The sequence below is a fragment of the Myiozetetes cayanensis genome, unplaced genomic scaffold, assembly GCF_022539395.1.
Source record: "Myiozetetes cayanensis isolate MyiCay16 unplaced genomic scaffold, myiCay2020 scf1, whole genome shotgun sequence".
NCBI lineage: Eukaryota > Metazoa > Chordata > Aves > Passeriformes > Tyrannidae > Myiozetetes > Myiozetetes cayanensis.
The window spans coordinates 42,932,471-42,945,586 of record NW_026086604.1 but is presented as its reverse complement, the minus strand read 5'-3'; positions in this window follow the sequence as shown (position 1 = coordinate 42,945,586).

The following is a 13,116-nucleotide window of genomic DNA, read 5'->3' as shown; positions in this document are numbered from 1 at the left end:
GGCTAACTACCCAGTTGCACAAGAATTTTACCATATTGAGTGAACAGGTGTGGAATTGATAGCTGAAATTTTAAATTAATGTAATAATAGAAAGATTAACTAAAATGGTAAGAACAGAATATCAGGCTCTAGCCTGGCTGCTACTTCAGTGAGAATAGATTTGGAATAGTTGTCTGCAAATATCTTGAGCTCATTGACCAATGTCAATCAAAGGGAAATAAACCAGCAGTAATTATTTTGAAAGAAACAACATAAACCTCTTAATGTTTAATTTTATATATTCTCTGTAACCACATGTACCATAGTACAGAAAAAAAGCAACAAGAAGAGACTGTAGTTATGAGGACCAAGCTGAGAGGATTCTTGACCTTGGAAAAGGGTATGGTTACACAATTGGTAACAATACAGAACAGATGAGCAGGGAAGGACTGCTTACTGTTTTTCACTATCTAAATATCAGAATAGTTAGACCATGGATAATAAAAGCAATTCCAACTTTGTTTCAGAAAGTTCTAAAATGCTTATGGTTGGAATCTGGGAGGTTTTATATATTTGTTGATAGGAAGAATCATTCAATAATTCATGATTTCTACTCTTTTTCTGTAAAAATCAGCTATTTTCTAATGCTGCAGCAGCAAATGATTGAGGAAGAAGGGCAATCCAGTCCTTACTGCTTCCTTAGGTAGTTCAGAGTACTTTCCCGTCTGTTTATGCTCAGTTCCTCACAACGCATGAAGCAATGTAACACCAACAAAGGATTTGGAAAGCATAGAAGCCACTTCTCCCCATGCAGCAGGATGGCGCAACCATTGCTAGTCAAACCACCAAGAACCTGCAGCCGGATATTTATGTTGGAAGCATGGTGGATGTGGAATTTTCTTCCTTGGTAGGCCATCTCAGAAGACAGAGGCACACATGTGTTTTGGCCAGGGGGTCCTGTTAGTGTGCATCGTTAATAAAATGTGCAAAATGTGCTTAATTTAGGTCAGGCATTCTAATTACCTTAAGAGTGCCTGAACAATAAACAACAATGACCCTTACTGAGAAACTAATTAGCTTTGAAAATTTGGCTTTCTTAATCATCAAAGAAGATGGGTTAAAGCTCATCTTTAATTTAGAGAATAATTATTATCAGTGGTCTGAAGCTTTACACATTACTCATTCCCACAGGAGGGTTGGATTGGAGCCTATAGCCTCACACTCTTGCACTTCTCTTTTTCTCATAAGAAAATGCAGGCCTACTCTGAAATTTAAGATTAAATCTCCAATTTTGAAATTGTTTTCATTTAAATGTATATCTAAATTTTAATTTATATCAGTTTTACATAAAAAAATAAAATGCACCTTCTGTACTTAAGCAAGCTTGTCTTGTTTGCACTTAGTAATTCTCATTATTGTTCTTATATGACAACCACTATTTGCCTAGCAAAAGGTGCACTTTTCATGATCTGAGTGTACTTATTGTCACAGCAGATCTTGATTTTCATGTGCTTTTTTCAAATGGGGAAATAATCAGATATTTCATTGTGCAATTTCAAACAAATGCTAGATAATTTATTTCTTTGCCATTTAGGTATATATATGTCCAGATCTTTATATTAAAAGATCTTTTCAGGAATTTAAACATTATATTATTTTTTTGTTTTAATAAAATAATTTTGTATACAGATAATCAATCTTGAATTTAAATTGAAATATTCTATTTTCTATTTCATGGGCATATTTAATACTTGCATACAAAACTGTCTCTTAAGGTAAAAACCCATATAACCATTTATTTGGTCAGTTTATTTGGAAGTGACGATCCAGAATTCAGCCATAGGAGTCAAAATATATCTTGTAATCAGGAAATTAATGCTGCTTTTTTGTGTGTGTTTAACAAGTGTTTAACCAGTTGATCTTCAGTATTACCAAAATATAAATGTCTCTTTTCTGTAACTGTGCACACTTGATCCTGAGTTACAGGAAAAAGCATGAACAGGTTTTAATGCTGAAACTCCTCAGAGTAAAGGTGACTTTTGTTTCTCACAAAATCTTAAGTCATTACTTAGGAGCATTTGAAAAGCAAGTGAATCTTAAAAATTATTAGGAAAGGAAGAAAGAATGCAAAATCGAAAACACAATCATGCCACTGCATAAATCCATGCATTTACACTGTGAAGATACTGCATGCCCATCCAGTCATCTCAGAAAGCACCTACGAGAGGCAGAGAAAGCTGTCAATAATGGAAATAAAAATGAGTGGTTTTCGTATAATGAAACTAAATCTAGTACCAACAATGGAAGGCATTGGGTAGTAGGTCAGATATGTGAGAAAAAGGACTATGAAAGAGATTTGCAACATAACAAATGACCTATAGAGAAAAATAGTAATGTTTGACTAAACAGTCTCTTGCAAACTGAGAATTTAGAAAGTAGCAATGGAAATGCTAATGCAATCAAGATAAAACAAAGAGAAGCAGGCATTTTTATTTTTACAGTAAATGATCAAATGGCACCACTCACTACTGTCATATTATGGAGGAAAGAAGAATAAATATGTCACAAAAAAGGATTAGGAAAAAAAAATAACACAGGGTGTGCTCATCAGTGTTTGCTAGAGACATAGGTCTGAACACTTGACTTTGGAAGTCCCTAAAAGCTGATTGGCAGAATTGGAGAGTATACAGGGGAAAGACCATGCAACAAATGCTTTGTTTCTTATACTTTGCACCTAAATATCAATTTCTGTTTGCTGTGAGAGATACTATGATTGTAATGGACTTTCAGTAGGATGTGGTAAACCAGTTCAATTTTATTTTTCTCTCATAAAGTCTCTCTGTTGAATTTTCCTAGAAATCTAGCAGAGGTGAGGGTGCTAGGTGTTATGAGACAAATGTTCTCTTGTTATTTAAAGAGCACATTGGGTACATTTAAAGTCTGGATTTAATTCTGCATCATGCTTTCTTCTCTATTTTCCTAGTTATATGTATCTAAATGGAAATCATAATGGAAATAGCTCATCAAATATTTTAAAACAGGAAGCATTTCTTCTGCACAGCTTTATTTTGTCTTACATCAAAGATGCATAATAAAATTGCATAGGAGGGGCTGATGTGGGAGTTGCTTGAATGTTACTCATCAAACTTTTTTTTCATGTACTATCTTTACTAATCCTATGACTCCTTTTTTACTCATGTCAGGTATCAAAACTGAAACTTCCTGAATTCATATTCCTTTCATGTAAGAGAACAATTAGTGAGAAAGAACTCGAAGATGATTTGTTTTTAAAAGAACCAAGAGCACTCACCAACACATTTAAGACTTCTTATAATCTGCAAAACAGAGTTGAATATGGTTTAGAAGAGTCTTAGAAACTAGGAGAAAAATACATAGTATTCTGAGTTATGGGAAATTTTAGATTTCCTAAACACAGTTTTGACGAAAAAGGACTAATAGGTTACAATAGTAGTCATACCATGATAGCAGCTCAGGTGTTCTTGGGGACAATGCCATACAGGTTTCTTTACTAATCAGAAGAATGTAGCTCCATGTTATATTTACTTTAAAGGACATGAATCTTAATTTAAGACTAGGGACTGGGGAGAAAGAAAAGTAATTTGAGAGAGTATTCTTGGAATGAGCGAGCACAAAGTGAGTTCAAAACTCCCACAGTACGTTCAAGTACAGGGTAGACAAACAGGTTGATAATAATTAAAGCTTCAGATTCAAATTTTGAAGCCATAAAGCAGTTAAGAGGCACCTATGGACTAAAATGGGAATGAGACATATGAAGATAAAATTCCAATAATCTGGACTGAGTTTCAAGCAGAAGTATGTAGACAGTAAGAAACTATGGACCTACCTGGACCACTAAGCACCTTATGCAGGACATTGTAGGTAATCAGGAAATTTACTGAAATTAGGTCATCTATCAATCTAAGGATCAGAAAGTACAAAATTACAGTGAGAAAGGGAAAATATCTGTCTGAGATAGATCCTTCAAAGAAACTAAGGAAATTGTAGGAAGGTTTCTATCCACAGTACTATAGAGATAATATGAAGGCAAAAACTGGGGTCATATTGTGAGGAGCAGGTGGAGATTAAGGGCCATTGGATTTCACAGATCTTTTTTATCAGAAAAAATTATATATACAATTAAGGGAAGATTATCCAACAGGGATAGGAAATTGAAATGATCACATGTATGGTGAATAGATGTGATTAGAGAAGACTAAGTGAGATAGATGTATCTGAAAAGGGTAAATAAAATACTCAAAAGAATTCTTTGTGTATCCTTAATACAATATGCTATAGCAAAATTTTAAAGGAAGAATAACTAAGAATATGGAGTTTAAAGAAGATAAATTCAATATTATTTTGGCAAAAGTAGATTGTTATGTTATAATATATCTTTCTTTTATAGCCTTCAGATGGGACCAATGAAGAATATAATGTAAGTTTAAATTAAACAGTGATTCAAAGGAATTCAAGTTGACATCAAAGGAAAGGAAATGAAAGTGGAAATTAAAACAAGGACTATAGAATGATTAACATGATATCTGAAGGGAAGAATACGATGATAAGAAATTTGTCCACATGGATAAAGGCTAGAATTTATATTTTCCAAGAGCAAGTCTTGGAACAAGTTCTGCTTAGTATCATTACTCATGACACCACTTTAAAAAAAATTAGTTTAATGTTTGGATTAATAATGCATGGTAAGGATGATGTAACACTTGGAAAATCCAGCCAGTGTTCATAGGAACAGGTGGGTCACACATTATGAACTGGAATTACAAATGTAGGATAAAATAGCATAGTAGAAAGTAAAGCATGTAGGGGCTAAATCCAGAATTTTTACTCTAAATTGTAGGCTTATCTACAGGAGTTGGCACTTCAAGAGAAGGAACTGGGTTTACTGGAAGATCACAGGAGAACTATCCTGTTTAGAATGACGAGTCATTTTAAGATCACAGAAATAATTTTCAGTAAAGACTTAAGAATTTTAGCATTACAGTGCATAGTATTAGCAAGATGTTCTTTAGAGATGTCATTGCAATTTTTAATCATACATGCTTCTAAAGTAATATAAATTTGAATTGAAGGAGAGAAAAGCTAATATAATAATAGGAAAAGGTATTTTAGAAAGTTTAAACGCTATTTAAGCTATCAAAGTTGAAATTTTAGAGGAGATATAATTCTTCTTTAAAAAAGTTATAATTACTATTTTTAGTTATAATTATTCTTTAAAATTCACTTGGATAATCATTAGAGATGGATATACTTTTAGGCATAATGATCAGAAGGCATTGGATGTATAAGGTCAGTAACTATTAAAAGAATGAAACTCTGTATGTACTTTTCAAACAAAGTAAAATAGGCAAGAAACCCTCATTGCTTAAATGTGATGCTCGTGAAGTTTATGAACTGTTTTACAGACTCATACTTGCTTTTAATATGTTGGCAATATTTGTTGTGGTGTCATTTATGGAATTCAGCTTATCCCATGGATTGCAGATTCACTTAATTTGTATGTGAGACAGGAAGGAATTTTTACAGGTTTTGATGCACAGCATAGGCTGCAAGGAAATTCTAATTCCCTTTCATCCAATTTTGAAAGGTATTAAAGACAGGCAGCAGCCAGGAACAAGACATCCATAATCATTGACTTAGCATCAGAAAACAATTTTCCCTCAGATAAGAGTATCATTAACCCTTGTCTTAGAATTTCTCCTTTGTTTTTGCATCTTTTTCTAGAATGCCTGATATTTTGTTTCTTTGGATCAGGTAATTTAAAATATTTCATGCTCTGAATCTTTCTTGTATCAGAGACCAAAGCAAAGTTCCTTCTCTCTCCATGTAGAGAGAGCATACCCCAAGACATAACTTTTTACTAAAAGTCTAAGTCTTTTGTAACAAATGCCAAGAAGTCCCTGTAATGTTTTCCAGTGGATGTGCAAGGTCAGGTAGATGAACTGTATTTTCTAATGGAATTACCAATTATTACAGACCGTAAGGCCATTCTCCACTGTGATACTGGAGAGCTAGCTACAGTTTATAACATAAATGAGTCTCTGCAATTCTATACTGCAACTTCCTCATGAATACTGTCTTTAAAAGTCTCTTAACTTTATCAGAAGTAATTTTGGGATGCCCAGATATTTGCTAAACAATTTTTTACTGTGGCAGTGTCTAAGATCATGTAGTTACATTTTCATTCATAATGAAAAGAAACCAACAAACCCCAATTTTCTCTATTGTGACTGAATTAAGATCAAAATAAATGTGCTGTAACTTTCAAAGAAAGTCAAGTGAGAAAGAAACCAACAGATCTGGGCAGAGTTAAAAACCCAATATACAGCAACTGTTGACCTTGCTGTTACTGAATTTTTTGAGCATGTGAAAATAGTGATAGCAAGGAAAGCCACCTTGCTATTAAAACAAAAGAATTCATTGACACCTTCAGCTAGTCTCAGTCATGAAGAACCTACAGCTTTACTTTGAACACAAAAGAGTGATTTTTTTTAGTTTTTATTGCTTTCATACTGAGTTGACCAAGTATGCATTACATATGTCAGATAATTGTAACAATATTTTGCCCATATAACATCTGATACTGATATTTTCCCCCCTTTAATATGTGGTTTCAGGTTCCTATGAAGTGTCATCATTCACCCAGAGAAGTGGTTAATGTGCCAGAGGGCTGTGCTGCCACTGAGGCTTTGACAGACTAGAGAAATGTGCTGATGGGAACATCATGAAGTCAGCAAGAGGAAGTGCAAAGCTTCTGCATCTGAGAAAGAACAGCCCCATGCAACAACACATGCTGGGGGCCACCCAGATGGAAAGTAACTTGTCAGAAAAGGACCTGGGAGTCCTGGCAGCCATTGGTTAGAATGTGGGCCAGCAGTGCCACTGATGCAAAAAAAGCGAATGGCATCCTGCGTTGCATTAGGTAGAGCATTGCCAGCAGCTTGAGGGAGTTGATCCTTCCCCTCTACTCAGCTTTGGTAAGACCACATCTGGAGTTCTGTTTAGAACTGAGACAGGGGACTGAAACAGTAGGAATGTAGTACTACCACTGTGATAGAAGCATTGTGATGCTACTCTGTGAAACAATACTTAACAATTACTCTATACTGACTAAATCTGACTCCTGCCTAATGTTCTTTCTTTCCCTTTGACTTCCTCCCCTTTTGACTTCATATTCTTGTTCATTTGCTGATGGTACCACATCGCTACCACAGCTCACTAATAAGCTGAGATTTATTTGTCTTGCATTCATGACATCATATGTATTCTGGACTTTGCTTAAAACATCATTAAATTACCCGACATAAAAGATAAGGAGCATATTCCTCTGTCATTTAGCCTGGTGTGATTTCCCATACCTTGATTTTTGCAATGGTGAAAACTCAGGAATTTGAGAGGAGAATCTGACATAAGTTTTGTTTAGTTCTCAGTTCTGCAAAAATTAAGTTGACAATACTCTTTTGGAGTTAATCTATATATCTTTTCATATAAACATTAAATTTTTTCTGTAATCTTAACAAACCTTGTGCAAAGATTTCGACATAAAATATGTATTTATGTTATTAAAGATGCTTTTGGAATGCAGATAATCAAAGAAAATTTTCCATTTGAAGCGTGACAGTAAATATTAGGACATAATTTTTAACAGAAAATATTGATTCACTAATACTTTTTTTATAATTGCTTTTCATTGGTTATACTCTATGTAGCAATGTAGTAATTGATGTAGTAGTTATAGAAACAAGATAATAGAGTAGCAGTATGGTGATGTGGAGAGAATAGAACAGAGGGTAAGAGGATATAACCTCATCAAGGACCTAAATCTCTACATCTATTTTAATGATACAGAGTTCTGATCAGAATATGTGTGATAATTGTTATAGAAGTAATGAAAGAACCTTGCTGGAATACAGCAAAAGGTAAAAGAGGCATTCTGACATTGAAAGCTGTCCACAATAGGTATTGTTCAATTCCTATTAATGACTCAAACACAATTTGTTCAGACAAATGAGGAGCTCTGGTTCAAAGTTGCATGTTCCTATTTTTCTGGTAAAAGATGTGCCTAATACTTTAGTCTGTCATTCAGACAAGATTCTGCTGAAGACAGAGCTATAAGCTATGTGCATGTCATTGAACTGTAGACATGTTCCTCTGTTCTCTTTCCTGCAGCATCAGATGAAAACTTTATCTGGAAGATGAACCCTCCTGGAATGGGAATTCTCTAGGACAACTTTCAGCATTTTTATATACATCAGTAATATAAGGAAAAACTGAGGAACTGCCAATGAGAATGAAAGCCAGAACAAAATTAGTCACAACCATTTGGGATTTTATATACAAACACAGAATGTCCTGAAAATGGTTTTCCTTCTTTCTTTTTCTGTGTAAATTTATCATTTAGGTTCATCTGATTAATTAGGAAAAAATCAAAGAGTTATTTTAACAAATGGAAGTATGCATTTAAAGTAAGTAAGCATGTCTTCAAAGCTTAATTTTCTTACAATCATAAAATAAAACTTTAATACTGGAGAAAAAAACAGTCTTTTGGTGGTATTTGTACACTGTGGCATGTCAGAAAAAATTTAAATAGTATTACAGACACAAGGGAGAAAGTAGAATGACTAAACAGCTTTTGAAAATATTACTACAGCTGGTACTAGTTTTGTAGCTTTATTGTTTTGTAATTCTATTACTACATCTTTTGCTGCTCCATCTAGTACTGCTCCATCTAGTCTGCTTCCTTTCTCTGCTGAATACAAATATCCTAGGGAAGGGGACCTGTAGTGTGTTAGAGAGAAGTACACAAATAGTATAAAGAAAATTAAAAATGCATACAGAAATTTAAAGCTTCAGCTAATGAATGACATGCATTAAACTAGCCTTGAAACTCTAAAATAGTCATTTGCATTGGAAACCCATAAAGGTCTTTCTTTTGACGGCTGTGCATAGACATTTTCATTCTATGTTCATTCTATTTTACTAATTGTTTAGTCTTACTTTTTCATATATAGGTGAAGGTAGCAAATGGAGATGTTGGCAGGGAATTGTTTTACAGCATTTCATTTTTTGTTAGAAGAAAAGAGGTAAGTCCCAATGTTCCCGTGGCTTCTCTTGACTTTGAAATCTGTAGAGCTCTAGCTTACTCTTGTATTTTCACCTCACACAAATATTTGCATTTAAAAGTTTCCTAGGACATGTCTCCAAAGTGTCCTTCAATACACCCTCCTGTTGGGAACAAGGTTTTTTCCTATAGAGTAGTAAAATATGCAGATACAAAATATTTTTGAGAAATACAACATTTGAAAATGTCTCTATGCAGGGGATTGGGAATTATGAAAGGACAGTATTATTTGTTGTGAGTGAGGCAATGGATAAATGTTAAGTTCAAGGAGAAGAAAAAGATGGGAACAGAAATTTTTGAAACCCAATGTCCAAAGTTGTGCTACTGAAATCAAACATAAAGCTGTGAACTTTCATTTCACAAATACAGTTTTGACTTATTTCTAAATATTCCTTGCTTTCGAACTATTTTTTCTTTTAGCTCATATGAACTTCTGTAAATGTGTTAGTCTGAATATCATTAGGCCAATTCAGTTAGTTTAAATAGGAAGGTAGGTGAAATGCCAGTGGCAAATTTGTTTTAATCAAATGACAACTGGAGCTTCTGTGAGTACAATTAAATGACACAATGGTAGAAATACAGATGGTAGATTAAAATACTGCCAGTACTTTGGCTTTCTTATTGTTGCTACTATACTGTATGCATCTATAATTGCTACCAAAAATCGTGGACAAGGTTTGCAAAAGAGGTGCTGTTTCACTAAATATGGGATGAAATTATTGGAGCTTTCCTAGAGAGCAAAATAAGCAGGTACACTTCTGGGACAGTGTTAGACAGCCTTTGAAAGAGACCGAGGAAATGGATGTGCACCTGTGTACTTGTGTACAAATCAGTGTCCAAATCAGTGGCCGGCTGGTGGTTTTGGTTCCTTCTTTTAACAGCTGTTTCATCTTGCTCTGCACCTCTCTCAGGTTTTGTTAGAAGGTCAGCAGCCCAATTCTGTCCCTGGGCCCCCAGCAAACCCATCCAGTGCACAGCATGGCACCCAGTACAGGAGGATAACGCACATAACCCTCCCATGTAACTCTCTAGGAGATTAAGTTGGCTACTCTCTGTGACTTTTAAATCAAAACAGCTTGTAAATGAGGGATTTTTCAAGGGCAAAAGTGGGAAGCAAAAAGTTTCCAGAGCTTTTTGGCACACTACAGCCTTCTGAAAACTCCATGTCCCATCCCAGGCTTCTCCCAGCTTCACAGTCTGGAAAGTTGCTGAGCTCTCCCAGCCCCCAGAATCCACATAGGCCTTTCCTGTTCCCTTCTTTGCTGCTTCCTGAGTAACCATTAGGCTTCCTACCCCACCAGAACATCCTAATGTCTGATCAAACTCCCAGTTTTCCCTATCTCAGCTCACTCTCATGTGAAATGCCCTTTGTCCCCATCTAGTTTTGCCTACATTGTTGAGGTGCTGCAAGCCAGTTCTGAGATTAGTTTGGAGATATACATGCCCAGAAACATGTTGCTACCCAGTCCTTATCCTACCATAACTCAGATAAATAATTATCTCAAAACAGCATTCATAGAACTATGAATCATTTATTTTGTTACCAATCACCTGAAATTACTAGAAGCTTTTAACTCTGGTGCGAGTTGGTTTGAAAGACTTTCCAAGAGTCCTTCTTCTGTACTTTAGATACTGAATTCACAGTAAGTCATGAACACAATCTACCAATTTCCCCTCATTGCTCTGTAGGGTAAGGTGGTCCCCCTGCAAAAAAGTTTGGTGATGAGGGGATTCACCTTTGGGAGATGCCCCTCTCTACTTTTAGTCACTACTTGTCTAGGGATCTCAACTTATTGTCCTATATTACATGATATAAAACCAGGCAATTCTGTCTTTGATTACTGGGGGGGGGGGGAGAGGAGGAAAGATTATATAAAATGATAGTCTTAAAAAATGAAAGTATAAACCTTTTTTTTTTTCTTTCAGTAATTTATCGCTCTTACTTTCCCTGTCACTTTACATGGAAGCATCTGGTACCCAACTTTAAAGCTCTTTCAAACTTCTACTTCTGTCTTTATTACTATCCTATTGTTTGTTCTGGCCCTAACACGATCATTTTGCACTCTTACATGCATTTCTGTAACAACCTTTCCAGGGCTAGAATACCATTATAATATTAGTTGTGGTATCTGAAGGGAATTGCCAACTAATAAAGACTAAGGAAATTCCCCCTAGACGCTTTTAAAGTTTTCTTCTACTTGAACCATATCTGGAAAATAAAAAAAAAAGAAATTACATTAAAATCGAAGGTGCCTATTTGATGAAAGAATACAGTTAGGCTGTACCTAATAATGTAATACTATACCCTGTCAAGTGGGGATTTACAGAATCACAAAATCACAGGATGCTGAGGTTGGAAGACATGCCTGGGAATCATTTTATCCAAACCCTGTATTCAGAGCAGGGCCAGCTGTAGCATGTTACTCAGGACTGTGTCCAGCTGGATTTTGAATATCTACAAGGATGCAGACTCTACCAACTCTCTGGGTAAACTCTGCCAGTGCTTGACTACTCTCATAGTAAAAAGTTTTTTCTTTCATTTAAGTGAAATTTCCTTTGTTTCATTTTCTCATTGTCCCTTGTATCACCAAGAGTAGCCTGGGTCCACTTTCTTTGTTCCTGCCATCAGGTATTTATACACATTGACAAGATCCCACCTGAGACTTCTCCTGACTCAGAAGTCACAACGCTCTCACCCTCTGATTTCATGTCAGTGTCAGATACTCCCACACTTTAATCACTTTTGTAGCCCTTTGCTGGACTCCTTTGCACCTTGGCCTATCCCATCTGGATAGTGGCCTGACCCTCCTGTGTCAGCTACTCCTCTGTTTTGTGTCATCTGAAAACTTTCTGAAGATATAGACTCCGTCTTGCCTATGACTCTGTCCCACCATCCAGGTCAGCAGTGAAGATCCATGCCATATCCAATCCCTCAGTGCTAACCCCTGAGGTACTCCAGTAGTGCCTGACCTTCCGCAGGACTTTGTACATCTGGTTGCAACTCTTTGAGCCCAGCAGCTGAGCCAGTTTTCAGTCTACCTCACTGTCCACTTATCTAGCCCATAAAATATTTTGTCTAAGGATGTTATTGGAAACAGTGTCAAAAACCTTGCTAAAGTCAATGCAAACAACATCCACTGTTTTTTTTTTTGTCTTGTCCAGCAAGGTAGTCACTTCATCAGGTTGGTCAGACAGGATGTCTCTCGTAAATCCATGCAGACTACTCCCAGTCACATTCTTATCCTTAATATGTTTGGAAATGCCTTCCAGGATTACATGGTCAATCAGCTTCCCTGGTATTGAGGTGAGTCTGACCAGCCTTTAATAGCCTAGACCCTCCTGCTTGACCTTCTTGAAGATAGGAGTAACATTTGCTTTCTTCAAAGCCTTGGGAGCCTCCCACAATGCCCACAACTTTTCAAAGATTATCAAGAGTGGCTTTGCAATGTCATCAGCTCGCTTCCTCAGCACTCAGTCCCATGGATCTGTGCATGTTCAGTGCCTTTAAATGTTCCTTGACCTTATCCTCCTCCACTGAGGGTAAGCCTTCCTGATTCCAGACTTTCCCTCTGGTCTCAGGGATATGGAACTGCTGAAGGCAGGTCTGACCAACAAAAACAATGGCAAAAAAAGTGTGGAGCACTTTGGCCTTTTTCATGTTGTAGTAGGGGAAATATACAGAAGCGGCAACTGATGAGAAGTTTCCAATGCTAGGAGTCAACAAAGAAGAGTTGATATGATCCTCAGATATATGGGGGTTGGGGAAAAAAAGCCAGAAAATTTACATCTGTATCCAATTCTGGTGAGAACAGTGCTAGAACGAAATACCTAATTCTTATGGTAAAGAATTTGAAGGCAACAGAAAAAGAGCTGCACATATGGTTTGAAAATTCGTAAATACACTACACAATGAGAGGTTGTAAAAGTTCAGCGTGTTAAAAAAAGAGTAATGAAGGAGCTGGAGACTCAAGCTGCTGAAG